The 18642-nt window shown below is 37.3% G+C and overlaps 1 pseudogene; it reads right to left on the bottom strand.

Moving 5' to 3' along the window:
• Positions 1–812: 812 nt before the first annotated feature.
• LOC127122100 (uncharacterized) lies at positions 813–4673 on the bottom strand (annotated as a pseudogene).
• Positions 4674–18642: the final 13969 nt, after the last annotated feature.

Raw genomic sequence — 18642 nt, 5'->3', positions numbered from 1 at the left:
CGTTAAACATGGCCACCCAACTTTCTTGGCAGCCAAAAAAACCACTAAAGCTAAAGGGCCCATAGTCATAAAAGCTCCAAACTCTAACAAGTCTCCACAGTTTTGTGGGCTAAATACACATGCTCTAACATTTTCCCTTAAGAATTTACTAATCTCACATATCTGATAGAAAAGCACCCTATAATAATATAAAATTGTTCATTAGATTATGGAGATACATTTTCGGACGCATCATTCACTTCAATTAAAACGTTAAAACTGAGTCACACCCAACATATATTTTAAAATTTAATCCAAAGATGCATCTCCAGAATAATTCAATATACACCTCATGCATCACTCATTGAAACACCCTTTTTTTGCCATAGATTGTTCTGGTGATTCATCTTCGAATTCACGCGAGCAGAATTCGGAGATGCGTTTTTGTAACCACACCAGACAGTAAACTTGAAGTTTGTTTTAGTGATGCTCAAATAAAATTAACGATATATTATAGCCAGGACCGACCCAATCAATTCAGAGGCCGTGTTCTAATTTTAAAAATGGGCCTAAATATATATATATATATATATATATATATATATATATATATATATATATATATATATATATATATATATATATATATATATATATATATATATATATATATATATATATATATATATATATATATATATATATATATATATATATATGATTAAAAATGACAAACAAAAGATAAAATTATATATTAACCAAATGAAGTACCAAAAAGGTCAAAGGTATTGTTTAAACTACTAACACCATTTCTTACAACTTAAATTATCTAACTACATAAAAAGAGTCTTCCTACGAACACTTTTTGAAGCAAAATCGTCAACTAAGTCTTCATATTTTATTGTCTCCAAAATATCATTTTCAATAGCTACTAATGCCAATCCATTAAGCCTTTCTTGTGACATGGTAGACCGCAAGTAAGTCTTTAACAACTTCAATTTTGAAAAACTTCTTTCTGCAGAAGCAACTGTCACAGGAATAGTCAATAAGATTTTATATGCAATAACTGTATTAGGAAAATAATCCAAGCCTTTTAAAAATAATAATATATCAGTAGGTCTTATAGTTTCTTCAGGCATCATTTCTCTTAGTAACTTCAACTCTGCAAAAAATTCATGCCCATCAATATCAGATTGCTCATTATGTTTCAATGCCTGCTCAAAGTTAGTACAACAAGACTTCAAAGTTGCATCATCTAATGATTGTAACTTTTGAGAAGTAAACAAGAAACCAAAAATACTTTCATACTCTTGGTATTGCTCAAACCTCTTATTAAGAGAAATAACAACTTAATCAACAAGGTAAAGAAAATAATTAACCCTGAATGATTCTTCTTCTGATAGCTCGACTGATGGGATATTCAAATTCTCATCAAATTGCCTTTTTCTTTTAATTACACGCCTTTGAAGAAATATTGGGGCAATATTCAATTCCACCGCAATTTCCTTAGCGTTAATCAATACCTTATAAAAACCTATTTCTCTATATCCCTCAAAATACGAAATCAACCCCTTAATTTTTTGCATAGCAACATCAATAAGCACATCCTTTTCCTGTAAAAGCTTGCTAACAGAATTAATTGCAGATAATATTTCAAACCAAATAACTATAGCCATCAAAAACTCAAAATCACCAAGCTCATTTGTTGTTAAGGATTTAGCTTCATTTTGTATTTTAGGATCAAGATCATTTTCTGACACTTCAAGCAAAGCTTCTGTAAATTCTAACATTTGAGTTCTTATAGCTTTGACACTTTCTACACGACTCTCCCAACGAGTGGATGACAATGATTTTGGAGTCAACCCTTTTACACTATCTTTCAAAATTTGCCATCTCTTAGTAGAATTGGCAAAAAATTGTATAAAGGCGTTGAACAACTCCAAAAAAAATTCTAGCTTTAATACAAGAGTTAACCATATCACATAATGTCAAATTAAGACTATGACAACCACAAGGAGTATAAAAGGCTCTCGGATTTATGTCTAAAAATCTCTTTTGCACACCTTGGTGTTTTCCTTTCATATTGGACCCATTATCATAACCTTGCCCTCTCACGTCAAATAGGTCGAGACCAAGTTCTTTCAATTCATTTTGTAAAACATCAAAAATCCCCTGACCACTTGTATCATTCACATTCAAAAATCCTAAAAATGATTCCTCAATACTAACAGAAGCTGAAGAAATATCCACATATCTTATTATCAAAGACATCTGCTCTTGGTGACTAACATCAGGAGTACAATCAAGTATCACTGAAAAATACTTTGCCTGTTTGATTTTTCTAATGATTTTAATTTTAATCGCAGAACCAAGCAATGAAATCAACTCATTTTGTATGTTATGCCCAAGATAATGAATATGAACTTTTTGAGTTGTAACACGTCTAACATGTTCTTGGATGATTGGGTCAAATTCAGCTAACATTTCAATCAAACCCAAAAAGTTTCCATTGCTATCTTCGTACAATTTCTCCTTAGAACCACGAAAGGCTAAATTATGTTTAGCAAGAAATTTCACTATTGAAATAACTCTTTTTAAAACATTCCTCCAGTGATCCTTTTCTTTCTCAATTAATCTTTGGGTTGTTTTATCAATAGTTTGAAATTTTTGCAGCCTTTTGCGTTACTCAAGTAGTCATATTTTTAACATGTTCCATGCCTAACTTGTGTTCTTTAATTCTTTCACCAACATGTACTCAATCACTATAACCCTCATTTGCTAATTGTCCCCTAAAAATCCCATTTTTAAAAAATTTACAACAAAAACAAAATACTCTATCAAGCTCTTTTGAATAAACAAGCCAATCTCTATCACACACCTCTCCATTTGCTAAAGCTCTAGTATACAAATTAGCCGTAAAACGTCTATTCAAACTATCTCTAGGACCCTTCACAAAAGAATTATCTCTTTTAGGACCTTTCACAACTAATAAATCAATCAGTTTAGGTTGAAGACGATCCCAATTTCTTGGATCAAATATATCATAATCAACATTATCATCATCATCATCATCATCGACATCATCATCATTATTAACTTCATCAATAATTGGCACACTATCAAGATTATCATTTTCAATGGGCATACTATTAAGATTATCATTTTCAATGGGCACACTATCAAGATTATCATTTTCAATGGGCACACTATCAAGATTATCATTTTCAATAGGCACACTATCAAGATTATCATTTTCAATAGGAAAACTATCAATATTATCAACATAACGACTTTCATTTGAAACTTGTGGTTCTTTGATTAAAAATTTATCAAGAGCTCCTACTTGAGATTGAATTAACTCTTCAATTTTTTTCTTTTTCTTACGTTTATCATTTCCACATTCAAATTTTCTATTCTTAGGAGGCATCTTTGGAGGCATAATAAGAAAAACCTGAAATTTCTCACAATGTCTTTTGTGTCCGTCGATGATCTACTAATTATCCTGTTGTAAAATTGTGTTCCTACATCAATAACAAAAAAAAATCAATTACATTAAATAAAAGAAATTATAAATTAATAATAAAAAAATATTAATAATTAAATCATGAAGAAAAGACTTTAATTAATATTCAATTATATTTTATTATGTTGTGTTCTTCTCTAATATAGTACCATAAAAAATTAATAATTATAAATTAAAAGCAAATTGTAAATTAATAGTAAGAAAATAAATTATATTTAATTAAATAAATTATAAATTAATCATAAAAAATATCAATACTAATACATACTAATTTTTCTTTGAAAGATTCCAAATTGCAATTTGATCTTATGAGAAAAAGTAGGTATAAAAATCGTCACCAACACCAACAATATTCTTGTTTTGAATTTTGATACTACTGAGTAGTATATACAGTATACTAGTATCCAATTTCACCCTAAAATTTTATTTATTTATATATTATAATTTTATAAAGAACACAAGTTACCCCTCATTTCCACCATAAAATCTAAAATTTAAAATCTAAAATGAATATTGATACAGGAACTAAAATAAGATTTCACCCTAAAATTTAAAATAAATCTAAAATTACTATTTTTTCTACCTTCAAAATCAAATAATCACTATAAAAATAAATGGAAAGTAACTAATTGAATAAACTAACATGATAAAAGAGAGGATTGAAAAGGAAAAATAAGATTTTTTTCTGGTTTCAAACAGCTCTAACAGAGAAAGAGAGAAGAGAATAACGTTTGAGAGGAGAGAGAAGTGAGAACGTGTGAGAAAGGAGAAAAAACGTTTGGTCTCCAAATATCCTATTTTTCAACATTTAATATTTTATTTATTATATGTGATACAAAAATATTTGTATTTATTAATTTTTTTATATTCACTAATAATAGTTAATTTGAGGCCCCACAAAAACTGAAGCCCTGTGCTACTGCACAGTTTGCGCAGGAAAAGAACCGACCCTGATCATAACTATACTATGATGAATTAAACCATATAACCGATATGAAGAAAATGGCATATATAAAGTAATAAATCCATAGTACACAATAAAGTCGAAATAACTCAAAATAAAATACAATTGATACCAAATCCAGAGTACAAATACTATAAACTAATGCATATGACGAACTCGAGACCCCCTGTCATTACGCTGCCTTTTGTACTGCAGTGCCTCCGCCATCATGGCATCTACAACGTCACTGGCCTCTTAGCCATCCAAAAAGAATTCTTTGTCAATATCCGCCTACCAAATCTCCATGATATGGAGACATCTAGGCAACACATCAACAACATGATCTTCTCGAACATGTTCCTCCTCTAGTATCTCCTGATTAGTTGACCTCAGTGAATCTCCTAAAGCATCATGTAACATATAAGGATGTGACATCTTGAAGAACCATAAGTGTAGCGGGGTATTCGTTACCATTAGAGATATTGACTAAATCCAAGGTAAATCATACAAGTCGAGTCGCCACCGCACTTCTATTTATCCAAAGGAATGGTTAGAAAGCGAACAAAAACCTAATAGTTTTAACAAAAACTAGTAAAAGAAACAGAGATCTGGGTAAGGGGGTTGGTTATGCAATGGGAAGGTGTTAGGCACCCAAAACATCCTAGGTACTCCTAGAGAGCCCTTTTCACACTTGTGAAGGTTATTGTCTTGTGAAAATTTATTTTGTGCAAACATGATTGAAGAGATGAGAAGAGAATGTACAAGTTATTTACATTTTGTGTTTGGATGGATAAACCCATTGCCTACGTACCATCTTAAAAAAGATTAGGATCAAAACCTCGTAGTTCGGGGTAAAAATCTCAAGAATGAGTTGGTGAATTGATTGGTCCAAAAGCCTTAAGGTCTTTCGTTATCAAAGGGAGAAAACTCAACCAAACCACAAATCCACCATGTGAGGATAGCTTCAACATGCTAGTGAGGGGTTAACCCTATAATAAGCATGGAAGACTCATTGTCCATCACTAAGGATATAGGTGAGTATTACATCTACCACCAAGATAACTCAAACCTAATAGCTAAAGGTTATGAAAGATTTGATTAAGAAGTGGCCATTGGAACCACAATAGACATTTGAATGGGTTATATTTACCAATTAGAAGTATGTACAAAATGGTCAAAGTTGACTTAAGGATTCAATTCAAAATAAGTGTTATGAAAAGAAAGCTTGAAAATCAAAAGCATAAGGCTTAGGTTTCTAATGTTTGAAAACAAAAGTTAAATGTTTGCACAAAAAGGGTTTTGGCTTGGGTTAGAGTGGAGAGATGAAGAAGAAGGGCTAAGTCCTAAGGAAAGCAAAAAGAGAAGGGATAAGAAATGAAACCACACTAGGAGTTCCTCTCTTGAGATCATATTGATGATCCAAGTAGCTCCCATCCTTTGGAATAAGCAAGCACAAAGTGTAGGCAATCAAACAAGTCTCATAAGAGATCCTCAATGTATCTTGTATCTTTCACTTGGATGAACATGGCAATGGTACTCCAATTGAGCTCTCATAGAATTCCCTAGCACAAAAGCACACACATCAAAAGTTCCATGAAGTAAAACAAGAATGGACAAGAGTGAGTTTAGAGATTTGGTCCTTCTAATCCATCTTCATCATTAAGGTCCTTTTACTCCAATTTTGCATAACGAAGGTCCTAGAATCTAAGTCCAATTCTCCATTTCTTTGCATAGGGAAAGTCCTAGAAACTAAGTCCATTTCTTCGTATTTGGTCCACAACAACCAAAACAACAAAACACAAGCACAATAATATATACACAATTATGTGCTCAAGTGAGCAAAAGGCAAATGGCATTAACATAAACATGTGCTCAAATGAGCAAAGAGAAAAGCAAATGAATAATATGTGCAAGAATAATAAATTGCATAAAAGTAAATTGCATAAAGTAAATGTTAATTATCAATAGTTAGTATTAGTAGTTAGTATGCCATAAGGCAAATTTAGCGCTATGTTAAGCAATCGTAATTGGACTTATGTAGAAGTCACAACTATCTGAGGCCGGTCAATAATAATGTAGGCAACAAACACAAGTTAGGAGTCTTGATTAGTGAACCAAGTCCCAACAACTTGCCATGCCAAAAAGAAAATGAGAAATGATCTTGTATTGGTTTAAGCCTTTTGCATTATTTAGAAGACAACCTATCCTTAATGCAAAGCCATTCACTTGATCAATTGATCAAGATGAATTAGATTTGAATCAAGGAAGGTTAAATCTCCCTAATCAATGCTAACTTATCAACCTTCAACTCATTGATCAAAAAGAAAAAGAAGAAGAAGAAGGAGATGAATAAGAGAAATGAAAATGACAAAATTAAAGTGCATTAAATGAAATACAATATACCAATCCTCATATGTTGACCAATAACATTGAAAGTCAAGGTCAAACAATCAAAAACAGAAGTGAGATGAAGATTGGATGTCAAGAAATGAATAAACTATTTTTGGCATTTTTTAATATTAAAAATAAACTTGAATTAAAATAAATGGAAAGGTCAAACTTCAAAATCACTTCAAATCAACCTTGAAAGGTCCAAGTGATTTATCCTAAGTTCAACAAGGTCAAACAAAGTTTGACAAAAAATTTCAGCATTTTTAAAAGTCAGAAACTATTTTTAATCAATTAAAAATGAATAAAAATAACCTAATTGAACTAAAATCTCAAATAAATCTCAAATCAATTCAAAAATTGATGGTAATATTTTTCATAGATCCATCATCATTCAAATAGGTTAGGAAAATATTTTTGTATTTTTTGAATATCAAAAACTATTTAAAATGAATTAAAAATAACCAGAAAAGAGAAAATTCACAAAAAAATATCAAATGATGAAATAAAAAAAAATTAAAAATCAGAAATGGAAACTAGAATTTATTTGGGAAATAATGCAATTGGTCCCATAATTTTTGGATTAAAAATGAGAGAGATATTAATTTTTGAAATAAAATGGAATTTTAGAAAATAAAAGCAGAAAATAGAAATAAGAAAAAACCAGGAGCGTCTGATGGAACTCGTTAATTGACGTGGCAACATCTAATGGTCCAAAAGCGCGTTTCCACGGTAGGCCTTAGTCCACGCGTGACATAATGAATTAATGAAGGTAAACAAAACGCATGGCTGAGATTAAAACGTGGGATGTACATCCAACGGCTAGAATTCAAACTGGACAGAGGCGGCCACCGGAACCACCTTCTTCTCCGGTGAGACTGCAGATTCCGGCCAAACTTGCAGGTTTTCAAACCTCCATGGAAATGCATGATCCTTATACCAAAATGAAGTTAGGGTGATGTACATCACCCCTGTAACCTTGAATCACACTCAAGATCTTTATAAATGGAGAAATCTGAGGTAGAAGATCCATGTATAGAAAATGTAGATCAAGAAAAAGGAAAATTGAAGCTACCACTAGCTTGCCTCTCAAGTGAGGACTTCAGAAAACATTAGATCCAAGCAAAAAGGTCCATGGATGATGAGAATCGAAGAAATTACCAGTTGAAGAATAATCTTAAATTCTGGTAACTTGAGCTCGAATCTTTGCTTGCTTTGCCAAAACAGAAGTTCAATGAGGTGTATGATGGAGGTTTAGAAGCATTAGATCTAAGAATTCAACCAGATGAAGTTGAATTTTAGATCTGAAAATTTTGAAGAAAATGCAATTGCTTCTTTAGTGATGGTTAGGGAAAGATTTATGCAGCATTTCAGGTTGAATTGGGTGTGTCAAATGGAGGGAAAGAAGTCTCTATTTATAGAGGAATTGGCAAGGAAAGTGTGAAATGATCCGTGTGCATGAATTTGGATACCACTTGCATGGGCTTGCATGATCATGCACAAGGCCCAAAAGCAATGTCAAATGCAAGCTGAGTTCAAATGCCAAGGGTTTGGACGTGTAATTTGCTCTGAATTGGCTTGTGCAACAAGATTTCAACATGAATTCCACAATTGAACCTAATCATTCACCTCTTCGAAAATACCATTTAGAAAATCCAAGCATAGGCATATGGGTAATGGTTGGAAAGGTCTCGATGTAAGGAACAATTGTTATGTTGGTCAAAAATCCATTTGGAATGTGGAAATTTATGAGATTTGAGTTTAAAGTGTGATATGCAAAACATGTCAAGGCAAGGTTTCTAAAATTGGCCAACTTTCAAGCCCTTCTGTTTTGATGATGCAAGCTTCAAATGGAAAAACCCCCAACATTAAAGTTGTAGATCTTTTCAATACAATCAAAATGGACTTAAATTTGGCATCATTTGGGTTTTTTATGAAGAAGTTATGAGCACTTGAAGTTGGACTTTTTTGACTTTTAATGCCTTTGACCCAAAAGGACCTATAATGTCTTGCATTATCACATCTATTTCCTTTGAGATTTTGAAATTTTGTTCCACATAACATTTGAAGTATACATCTTAAGATTTCCAATTAATTTTATCCCACCTCAGAATCATAAAAACTGAATGAATTATGTCCTTGGGAAGTTGACCCAAAATTAGGGTTTCAGTCAAAATGACCTATAATGTATTGGAATGGCAGATGGTTTTCCAAGCTTCAAATTAAATTTTGATGAACATGAAAGTTGTTCATATTGTCCTTAAGAACACGTTTTCTTTTGTAACCATCTTCATTTGACCAACACATAAAAAGTTAGGTCTCAGTGTATTTCAAAATAGTCAGATGAATTGACTGATCATCTTCTCAAGTCCATGCCTCATATTCTGATGAATTGATGACTGAGGACACTCAAATAAGTTCAAATATGCATGAAATGATGAATTAAAGAACTTCCCTTGATTGTATTTGACCATGGGCTGAGACTGCTTCATGAGCAAGGCATTGTGGTACACAGATGAATTAGGGTTTCCTTGAGAAGCAAAACTCCAACCCTTTGACTTGCTTTGGTCAAAATGATGAATTAAGATGCTAGGGAGGCATATTTGATGGATGAGAGTTTTGGGAACCATTACCATGCTTGCTTTCATCTTCTCTTGGCCATATCATTGCACAAAGGATCCCCTAGAAGCTTTTGACCTTGTGATTGCTCTAGCTACAAACAAAAGATGTTAGTGACATATTTTTGTGCTTTTGGTTAGTGAATAAAATGAGAAAAGCAATAATATACAATTCAAGCATGCTTGGTGATCTCAAACCACTCACAAGAAATCCCACCCAAAGGCAAGGGACCAAGATGCTCAATGATCCTTGAGGCTATGCAATGCAATGTTATGATGCTATGAGGGATCTTAGGGACAAAATTGGGGTCTTACAGATGCCCATATTTAAGGTCATTCTAGCCGGAGAAGTGAAGGTTAAAATCTTTGTCTCTACGAGGTAGAATGGGCTTAAATAATAACAAAGAGACGAATTTTGGTCCCTAAGAGACCTCATGATGCAAATGTATGTATGCAAAAGGGGTAATACTTTGTGGGGGATATGTGTCCACAAAGGAGTAAAGAAATCAGGAGGCACTGACAATCCATACGAGTGAGTACACTCCATGGGATAAAAACCTAGGGACTCTTGTGGGGATAAGAAAGAAATGCGTGAGCAGGGCACGACTCAAAGTTTGGGGAGCAGAATTCCAAAGGGAATAAACCAATGGAAAGACTCGAACTGACTCAAAGGCCCATATTAGGGAATACGCCAATACAACAAAAACTATCCATAACGGATACTTCGGATAAAAATCCGGACGAGGACGATCCACTAAGGGACCTCGCCGGGGATGTCTAAAAAGACTCTCCTGGGGAAGTAGCGAGATGAGGTGTTACCGGTTACTGGGTAACAAGCTCAATGAGACATGCGATCTGAACACCGACATAAGGGTCAGAGATACAACATGCTCGGGAAGAAATGAATATCTAAGACCGGTATATGGGTGAGAGATATCAAGACTCCAAAATCATATGAGGAAGACCTAAAAAGGTATGTTTTAACTCAGGAAAATCTGACTCCACAGGGGACAAAAGTCATAATAGGGAGCAGAAGGAAAGGAAACCAGGGATGTCGGTTACTGGGCATATAATAGGTGACCAACCAAGGCGTGAATTGGGGAATATTCCCAAGACACTCATCATCCAAAAGAGGGCTAAAAGCAAACTCAATTATAGGATGGATACTCGACTCCACAAAGGGGAAACAAATCTTACTCAACTGGGGAAGAACGAAAGGCTTCGACCGAAGAGTGCATGAGATATAATATCTATTACCGTCAGAACATAGATAATACACTCGCATGGAATATTATCCACAACCGATTACTGGGTTAATAAAGGATAAATCGACCGTCAAAGAGATAGGCATCGGGATACCAAAACTAGGTATATAATGATGACCAAATCAGGAGAGAAACAATCGTTACCAACAACAACAAGGTAGACAAAAGATGACTCGCTGGGGATAAATTGCGTAAATAGGGCAATTATCCAGGCAAAAGAGGGAATATCAACACCGAATATTGGATGAAGATAACTACCAAGGAGGGGATTACACCTACCGAATACGGGGTAGAGAACCACAGAAAAGTAACTGTCATCAACTAGGATGAGCCACAAGGTTAACTCTGCAAAGGGGAGAAAGTAGGATTTACAACTACCGGTACAAGGGTAGAAAACCACAGGCTCCGCCGGGGATAGGATGGATGATTAGTGGTTACTGAGCAATTATTCATTTATACCACGGGGAAGCACAAGAAACAGTCACAAGAGGCCAATTTAGGATCAAACCAAAGAGGCGAACCGAATCGAGACTCGTCCTAATGAGGATATAACTCAATAGGGGAACCCATCCCAATATATGTGTTGGGAGGAAGCGAAAACAACCGTCGTCCACGAGGATATAACTCAGTGGGGAATGCGGAAGGAAAGATAAACACTTTCTGCTTAAGGGGCTGACTCTCTATATTGAGGGATCAGACACCGATACCTACTTGGGGAAAAGTATTATCCGCTAGCAGAGGGATAACAAACAAAGATATATGGCAAACAATGCAATATGAATATTCAAATGTTAGAAAATTGTATGCACAAATGCGTGGTTTATGTATGATGAATGCTGACAAACAGACATTTCTAACACAAACAGGTTTCATAGGAATAAGCCCACAAACGTCCGGTACTACTTCTCAAGAGAGAAAGCCAAAATCACTAGAGAGTGATCAATTTGCCGGAGATCAGAGATATCAGGAAACCACAAAATCTTTGTGGGGGGATGAATCATTAGTCAACCCGGCCGGGGACAGGAGTTACAATGAGACCACATCTACCATGTGAGCAACTCTACTGGGGAGTCCATCTGATGGATAAAGGGATTCTAGAGAATCAACCATCAAGTATCGTACCCACCAAAGAGATCACATCTGCTGAGGAGAAAAGGTTGCTACCCCGCTGGAGGGGAGAGCGGTGAACGTCTCAATAAGCATACCACTCAATAGAATAAATCATAAAAAGGGCTCCGGAGGAAGAAGATACAGTCATGCCAGGAATATGAACAACTGTCTTACCCTGTTGGATCATACCATCTTTGGGAGAGCATTGAGGATCTCCTAAGTATCCTTTCGTCATTGTGAATGTTCACTTTGTTTAAAAACAAGTTATGAAAAATTCGATTATTCAAAACAATGATATTTTCTCAATTAAAACATGCAAAACATTTGTTGAATAGAAACAAATAAGAATGCAAATAATTGGATAAAAGGCTCAAATTTATTTGATGGAATGGTAGTCTGCAAATGACAAGACTCCATATATCTTTACAATTTTGAAATTGGTGATATATATTGGAAAAGGGCTACATTGAACATAATGACCATTTCTCAACCAATTCTGAATTCGGTGTATTCGAAGCTTTGGTTGATGATGAATGAGCAAGAATCTCTGACGGACGATAGTTGTAGAACAAAGTCTTGTCAGGATACAATTACTTGCCAAATCCCTAATTTTTGCCTAGATTTCCCCAGGATGAGGTACTCAATCTAGCGGGATACACATATTCATTTTTTATGTCTCTAACTTTTGCCTGGACCGCCCTTTCGGGTTTTCAATCCACCGAGACGCTCATTTTTGCCTAAGCCGCCCTTTCAGGTTTTCAACTTAGCGAGCTATTCTGTTTTTATTTTAGGCGAAGTATTTCTTGACTGCATCTGAATTCACAGGACGAGTGAAATCCTCCCCATCCATAGTCGTGAGTATCAAAGCACCTCCTGAAAAGGCTTTCTTAACAACATATGGACCTTCATAGTTTAGAGTCCACTTGCCCCTGGAATCGGGCGCGAAAGACAAGACTTTCTTGAGCACAAGGTCACCTTCTCGGAACACACGAGGCTTGACCTTCTTATCAAAAGCTTTCTTCATTCTTTGCTGATATAACTGACCATGGCACATGGCAGTCAATCTCTTCTCTTCTATCAGATTCAACTGGTCATAACGACTCTGAACCCATTCAGCATCAGTCAACTTGGCTTCCATCAAGACTCTCATTGATGGGATCTCCACCTCTACTGGGAGTACGGCCTCCATGCCATAAACAAGAGAGAAAGGGGTTGCCCCTGTTGAAGTGCGGACAGATGTACGATATCCATGTAAAGCAAAAGGAAGCATCTCATGCCAATCTTTATACGTGACAACCATCTTCTGGATAATCTTCTTGATGTTCTTATTAGCAGCTTCAACAGCCCCATTCATCTTGGGTCTGTAAGGGGAAGAATTATGATGCGCGATCTTGAACTCACTACACAACTCTTTCATCATCTTGTTGTTCAAGTTAGATCCATTATCAGTAATGATCTTATCTGGCACACCATAGCGGCATATGAGTTGATTCTTGATAAACTTCACTACTACCTGCCTGGTCACATTTGCATACGATGCCGCTTCGACCCACTTGGTGAAGTAATCAATTGCTACGAGAATAAATCTGTGCCCATTAGACGCTTTCGGTTCTATCATGCCAATCATGTCAATTCCCCACATGGAGAAAGGCCATGGTGATGAAATCACATTCAGAAGTGTCGGAGGAATATGGATCTTATCCACGTAAATCTGGCACTTGTGGCATTTCTTCACATATTTGCAGCAGTCAGAATCCATTGTCAGCCAATAGTAGCCTGCTCTCAACATTTTTCTAGCCATGGCATGTCCATTGGAATGAGTACCAAATGAACCCTCATGGACTTCAATCATCAACAGGCCTGCTTCGTGTCTATCCACGCATCTGAGCAGAACCATGTAAAAATTTCCCTTACAAAGCACTTCACCATTGAGGTAGAAACTGCCTGACAATCTCCTCAAAGTCTTCCTATCTTTCACAGATGCCCCAGGCGGGTAAACCTGGTTTTGAAGGAAACACTTGATGTCATAATACCACGGTTTATCATCTTTCACTTCTTCTACTGCAAATACATGAGCTGACCTATCCAAGCGCATCACAGTGATATTGGGAACTTCATTCCACAATTTTACCACAATCATCGAAGCTAGCGTAGCAAGAGCATCTGCCATCCGATTCTCATCTCGAGGGATATGATGGAAGTCAACCTCAGTAAAGAACGTTGAAATCCTCCTCGCATAATCTCCATATGGAATGAGACCTGGCTGATTCGTTTCCCATTCACCCTTAATCTGATTAACCACAAGGGCCGAATCACCATAAACATCAAGATGCTTGATCCTTAGATCAATGCATTCCTCCAATCCCATAATACAGGCCTCATACTCAGCCATATTATTCGTGCATTTGAAAGTTAGCCTTGCTGCAAAAGGAATATGTGTTCCCTGAGGAGTAATAATCACTGCCCCAATACCATTTCCATACCGATTTACAGCGCCATCAAACACCATACTCCATCTGGAACCAGGCTCTGGCCCTTCATCGAGTGTAGGCTCATCACAATCTTTCATTTTCAAATACAGAATCTCCTCATCTGGGAAATCATACTGAACTGACTGATAATCTTCGATCGGCTGATGCGCCAAGTGGTCAGCCAAGATACTACCTTTAATAGCCTTCTAAGCTCGATACTCAATATCATACTCAAATAATAACATCTGCCAACGGGAAATCCTCCTTGTTAAAGCAGGCTTCTCGAAGATGTACTTGATTGGATCCATTCTGGATATCAACCAAGTCGTACGATTTATCATATACTGGCGTAAGCGCTTAGCAGCCCAAGCCAAAGCACAACATGTCTTCTCAAGCATTGAGTATCGAGACTCACAATCAGTGAACTTCTTACTCAGGTAGTAAATAGCATACTCTTTCTTTCCCGATTCGTCCTGCTGACCAAGGACACAACCCATTGAGTCTTCAAGAACAGTCAGATACATAACCAATGGTCTTCCTTCCACAGGCGGAGATAGAATCAGAGGTTCCGACAGGTACTCTTTGATACTGTCGAAAGCTTTCTGGAAATCCTCGGTCCAATCATGAGACTGATCTTTCCGGAGGAGCTTGAATATTGGCGCACATGTGGCAGTCATGTGGGATATGAATCTGGAAATATAATTCAAGAGGCCAAGAAAACCTCGGACTTGCTTCTCAGTTTTGGGCGCAGGCATCTCTTGTATTGCTTTGACCTTTGCAGGATCAGCCTCAATACCTCTTTCACTAACAATAAAGCCCAATAACTTGCCGGAACGGACTCCAAATGTACACTTGTTGGGGTTCAGACAAAGCTTGTATTTTCTCAAACGCTGAAAAAGCTTCAACAAGTGCTCTACATGTTCAACTTCCGTTCTTGACTTAGCAATCATATCGTCAACATATACCTCAATCTCCTTGTGCATCATATCATGAAACAAGGTAGTCATAGCTCGTTGATACGTGGCTCCGGCGTTCTTCAAACCGAAGGGCATCACTCGATAACAAAATGTTCCCCAAGGTGTGATGAATGTTGTCTTCTCCATATCCTCGGGTGCCATCTTGATCTGGTTATATCCGGAAAATCCATCCATAAATGAGAAGACATTGAATTTAGTTGTATTGTCTACCAACATATCAATGTGTGGTAGAGGAAAATCATCTTTCGGACTAGCTTTATTCAAGTCCCTATAGTCCACACACATCCGGACTTTTCCGTCTTTCTTAGGCACGGGCACAATATTGGCCACCCATTTAGGATATGTAGAAGTCACCAGAAACCCAGCATCAATTTGCTTCTGAACCTCCTCTTTGATCTTCACTGCCATATCAGGATGAGTTCTTCTGAGCTTCTGCTTTACAGGCACGCACTCAGGCTTCAAGGGTAGAAAATGTTGCACAATATCAGTATCCAGACGAGGCATGTCTTCATATGACCAGGCAAAGACATCAACATATTCTCGTAGCAATTCGATCAACCCTTTCTTAACAGATTCTTCCAGGAGTGCCCCAATCTTCACTTCTCGCACACAATCCTCAGACCCCAAGTTGACTGTTTCCAGATTCTCAAGATGCGGCTGAATGATCTTCTCTTCATGCTCAAGTAGATGGGTAATCTCGTCAGTAATCTCTTCAACATCATCTTCCTCTGCCTCAAATACAAGGAATTCAAAATTGGGATATGGTGTTGGATCATTATGTTCAATGGGTTTGATCAACCTGCATAATGATTTTGAATATGAAAAGCTTTTAGAATTCAAACAAGGCAAATCATTATGCATATGGAAAGATTGATTTTATTCTATTTTTTAGGGTTTTATGTGATCACCAATTTCATGCAAAAAAGCAAAAAGGGAAAATAATTGGAAAAACCAACATTTAACATGAATTTATTGAATGAAAATATCATTGTATTTATGTTGCCAACAATGTCATCACTTCTCCTTTTGGCATGGGAGAAGGGTTTTTGAACAAAGTGATCATTACGTTGACTTGTGAATAACTGTAGGAATATCCACAGCGACCCAATTGTTGCAGACCCCTCCAGGGATAATGAAATTGCCAGAATCCTCTGTATCTTCTTCAAGACAGCAGCAGCTTCTTCATCTTGACCTGCATGGATGAAACCTCCACTCTTGAATAGCCCTTTCTCGTTGAAGACCCCAGAAGAAAAGCCAATGCCAGCCCGAGACTTATTGTCTTCTAGCTCAATCATTTTTCCTAGACCAGCATTTGCACCACACTCAATGGCCAATTTCGCATCTCTATAGGAAGTAAATGAAAGAGTTCTCATCTCAATAGGTTCAGCAATGGATAAAGCTTGGAAAGGAGTTCCAACTTCATCCTCAGCATCTATGTATGAGAAGGAAGACAAATGGCTAACCAGGAGAGCCTTTTCTCCCCCTACCACCACCAACTTTTTGTTCTTCACAAACTTCAGTTTCTGGTGTAGGGTGGATGTCACGGCGCCCGCCTCGTGAATCCATGGTCTGCCTAAGAGACAACTATATGATGGGTGGATATCCATAACCTGGAAGGTAATCTGGAAATCACTTGGTCCAATCTTGATTGGGAGATTAACTTCCCCAATTACAGTCTTTCGAGACCCATCGAAAGCTTTCACAACAACCCCACTCTGCCTCATGGGAGGCCCTTGATAAGACAGTTTTGAAAGAGTGGTTTTTGGCAATACATTCAGGAATGACCCAGTGTCCACCAGCACGTTGGACATGGCGTCGTCTCTGCAATTCATGGAGATGTGTAAAGCCAAGTTGTGGTCTCTTCCCTCCTCAGGGAGATCAGAGTCACAGAAACTCAAATTGTTACAAGCAGTGATGTTTGCAACAATGCTATCGAACTGTTCTATTGTGACATCATGATCTACATATGCCACATCCAAAACCTTTTGCAGAGCCTCTCTATGTGGTTCTGAATTCAGAAGTAATGATAACACGGATATCTTGGATGGCGTTTGTAGAAGCTGGTCTACAACATTGTACTCACTCTTCTTGATGAGCCTCAACATCTCATCACATTCTTCTTTCTCATTGCCACTAGGGCCAACAGAAGTAGGAGTTTTTAGTTCAGAGGAGGGATTAACAGCAAGTGCCGGATTCGGAGGTCTCACAGCATTCCCGATTGGGCGTTCAACAAAATCAACCTTAGCCTGGGGCTTGGGAGGTGCTGAAAACACACGATCACTGCGGGTCAAACCACTTACATCCGCAATATTAACAACAGAGGAGGATGGTAAGGACACTTCTTTCCCATCTTCTACAGCAACAGCGTTGTAACGAAAGGGAATTGCTTTTTCAGAGGAATATGGTACTGGACCTGCAGGCTTAATAATAAGAACATGAGAAGCCTTTTGCTTGCTACCATCATACTTAATGGTAACAAGCTCGGGCATCCGGAACACTGGGGAGATTACGTTGACCTCTGGCTCATCTTCGTCAACATTCCTATTTTGAAGAATCTCAATGACTCCTTCATCCAGCATTTCCTGAAGATCCTTGCGCACCTGGCGACAACCCAATCGATTAACAGGGCATATTCGGCATCTATCATGATCGTGCTCATAATGACTGTACTCGCATAGCAAACGATGCATCTCAACCAAAGATTGTCGAATATGACTAACATATTCGACTTTGTACTTGCCAGGGCAGCCCTGGACCATGTTGACAGATTTCCCATCCTCGGGCAGTGGGTTCTTCTTCACATTAGGACCTACATCCTCGAAACACAGAATGCCACACCTTACAAGGTCTTGAACCTTGGTCTTCAAAGGGTAACAATTCTCCACGTCATGGCCGGGAGCACCAGAATGGTAGACACAATGCAATTCGGGCTTATACCACCACTGAGGGTTAGTAGGTATAGCCGGTGGGTCTCTCGGAGTAATCAACTTCCTCTCTATCAAAGAGGGATATAGTTCTGCGTACGTCATTGGAATAGGATCGAAGTGACCTTTTTCCTCTCGTAACTCGTGCTGGTTTGATTACTGTTTCGAGGCTGGTAGGCCTGCTGTTGCGGACGGTGCTGTTGTTGTTGATATTGCTGAGGTGGTTGCTGATTGTTGTTATGCTGCTGATATTACTAATTATCTCTGAAAACAGGTGTTATATGAGCCACCTGATGCTGGTTACCGGCGGGACGCACGGTCTTTCTCCTCACAGAGGGTCTTCTTGATTTTTCATGGGAGGTCACAGCATGTGCCTCTCCATCTTTCTTCGTTGCAAACGCCCCATAGCGCTTGGTAGAAGAGCCTTCTTCCCTGGTTAGACGT

Source organism: Lathyrus oleraceus, chromosome 2, assembly GCF_024323335.1.
Source record: "Lathyrus oleraceus cultivar Zhongwan6 chromosome 2, CAAS_Psat_ZW6_1.0, whole genome shotgun sequence".
In the NCBI taxonomy this organism is placed as follows: Eukaryota; Viridiplantae; Streptophyta; class Magnoliopsida; order Fabales; family Fabaceae; genus Lathyrus; species Lathyrus oleraceus.
Note: the sequence above shows the minus strand (reverse complement) of the source record. Positions and strands in the feature narration are given on the sequence as shown.